Source organism: Corapipo altera, unplaced genomic scaffold (assembly GCF_003945725.1).
Source record: "Corapipo altera isolate COAL_440 unplaced genomic scaffold, ASM394572v1 0, whole genome shotgun sequence".
Taxonomy (NCBI): Eukaryota; Metazoa; Chordata; class Aves; order Passeriformes; family Pipridae; genus Corapipo; species Corapipo altera.
This window is the reverse complement of record NW_020884872.1, coordinates 19182-21731: the sequence shown is the minus strand read 5'-3', so window position 1 is coordinate 21731 and position 2550 is coordinate 19182. Positions and strand designations below refer to the sequence as shown.

General features: G+C 49.6%; 1 long non-coding RNA gene across 1 annotated transcript; it reads right to left on the bottom strand.

Annotated features, from left to right (window-relative positions):
• Positions 1-957: 957 nt before the first annotated feature.
• On the bottom strand, positions 958-1914 carry LOC113943004. Its single transcript, XR_003526151.1, has 3 exons — positions 1882-1914; positions 1589-1722; positions 958-1021 (listed from the first exon to the last, which is right to left on the bottom strand). It is a non-coding gene; the product is annotated as an uncharacterized LOC113943004 (long non-coding RNA).
• Between the last annotated feature and the right edge of the window lie 636 nt (positions 1915-2550).

Here is a 2550-nt window from a genome sequence, read left to right as displayed (position 1 = left end):
AACTGCTGCCTGGGGCTCATTCCTGGACAAACAGAGGGTAAAATATCGGGGTGTGAATGCACTCAGAAGGTCCCAGGTGAGGCAGTGAGGAGCTGGCTGCTCACAGCTGTGGGGAGCACGGAACAGACACAGGGAGAGTTCATGGAATCACAGAACATCCTGAGCTGGAAGGGACCCCCCAGGACCAGCCAGTCCAACGCCCCAAGAATCCCACCCTGTGCCTGAGAGCCTTGTCCAAATCAGACAGAAACACAACCTGGCCCTTTACATGAGCTCAGCTTCTTTCATTTCTGGGTTTAAATGATTTTGGAGCCAGAGACACCCCGTCCCCCCACCCCTCACAGCCCTGGGCAGGCTGAGGGGCTCTGTGGCCAAACCAACACCCCCCAGGCACCCTGACATGGGGTCAGGGGTCTGACAGCCCAAGTTTTACCTCCCTCTGCACCCAAGTGTCCGTGACTCAGAGGGTCAGAGCTCCTGGTGCCCCAAACCTGGGGAACCCTCACGTTTTCCTTGTTCCATGTCCTGGAGAGGGGAGTCCACAGGCACTGGAACCACCACGGGGCCTCAAGAAACTGGTCCCATGTGGATGAGAAATTTTTAGGATAAAACACTTGAATGGTTTCACAATTCCCAGAGTTCCTCGTGGGACAGAAGTGCCTGTTTCCCTTGGATCCGAAGGGGAGGGAATCTAAGGAGTCACCCCCTCCTTGCAAGAGTAAAACCACTCCTGGGGCACATTTCTCTGCATCACAGGGTGCCTCAATTTAGGAAATGGTGGGTCCTACTCCAGCAGCCTCTTTTCTGCTGGAAAAGTAGGGATTTGGGTTCAGCTGCCCCCCTGTATCCCCTGTGCCAGAGGGAACCAACACGGAGGAGCTCTTGGAGTGTTACAGTGACCACAAACACCCCAGAACAGCTCCTTACACAAACAGGGGGAGGGGTAGAAGCCTTGATTTCCTCACACTTTGGGATATATCCAGGTGGGATCTATCCAGGGATATGTGAAAGCAAGAAAAGTCTGGGAATAAGAGGTTAAAGAGGAATCTCGTGCATGCCTTAACTCTTCCATAAACTGAGACCTTCTCATTCCAAAGGGCTTCCCAGCATGACATGGACGCTCAGCTCCTTCAAAAGCAGGTAGGAGAAGGAATCCCTGTCCCTGCTTTGGCAGAGCCTGGGGTTTGCAGGATTGCTGGGCTGATGATGCCTCTGGGGAAGGATCTGCCACAGAATTCCACCAGCCCAGGTTGCTCCAAGCCCCGTCCAACCTGGCCTTGGACAGGGATCCAGGGGCAGCCACAGCTTCTCTGGGCAACCTGGGCCAGGGCCTCCCCACCCTCACAGGGAACAATTTGTTTTGTTTCTACCTTTTCCTTGCTGACATTGGTGCCCATAAATAGACAACCTGCACCCTACAAACATCCAGAGCCTGGTCTGGCCCAGAGCCCAGCCCTGCCCGAGACAGGAGGCAGGTCACAGACCTGGAACTAAACTCATCTGGCTCATGGGCAGCAAAACAAACAACATTTTTGTTCCTTTTAAACATCAAATCCCACAGGACTTCGAGGAAATGGGGGTGTGGCACCTCTTCTTTCCTACCCATGGAGAAGGAAAGCAGGAGGGAGGGTCACGGGCCTGTTGCAGGTGTAGAAGGAGATGGTGAAGTTAACAAAATAGGGAGGTCATGGTGCCAACCAGAGGTTTCCATAGGCCAGGTATCTGTTGTGCAGACAATGGAAATTCTCTTAAGATTTGGAATTTAAAATTAGAAACTCTCTTAAAAGGAAGGATCCAAAAAAACATTGGTTTTGAGGCCACTTGCAAACAAACAAACAAACAAATAATAAAGCAAAACAAAAATTAAAATCCTGGCACTACCTGTTGGGTTGATCAAGCTGTTCCACTCTTTCACCTTTTTAAGCTGCACTGTATTATAATGTTTCCAAAAACACAAAACCAGGGGAATTTGACACACAGAACCCTGCTGAGAACCCAATAAAAAATGAGAATGTTTCATTTCAAAAAGACCAATATGTCCATCCAACACTACTGGACTTTTCCCTCCTGCAGGAAAAGTGCAGCAAAATCAACTCGATTGATTATTTTTTTTTTTTGTCCCCAGAGTGGTGTTTGTCAGCCCAGCCACTTTATCCCATCAGATAAAGTTCAGGATGTCAGTCCCAGAATAATCAAGGATGGAAGAGACCTTAAAAATCATCCAGTCCCACCAGCACCACCAGAAGCAAAAATATGACAAAAGTCATGACTTGCAAAGTGCTGATTATGCCAAACCAGCAACCCGACTGTCATTTCCAAAAGAAAAACACTTAAACCCCCCAGAAGTTGTCCTGGTGAAAGGGTTTCATTCACAGGCTGAGGAGCACGAAGAGCAAGGAAATCCCCGGGACATACTGACTTTTTGCCTCAGGGTTATGACTCAAAACCAGACTCTCCTCTTGTCTCTTCATTGGTTGTTTCTTTTGCCCGTGATCTGATGCTCACTCTGATCATTTCCACGAGGCACTTCACTGCCTCCTTCCCAAGCAG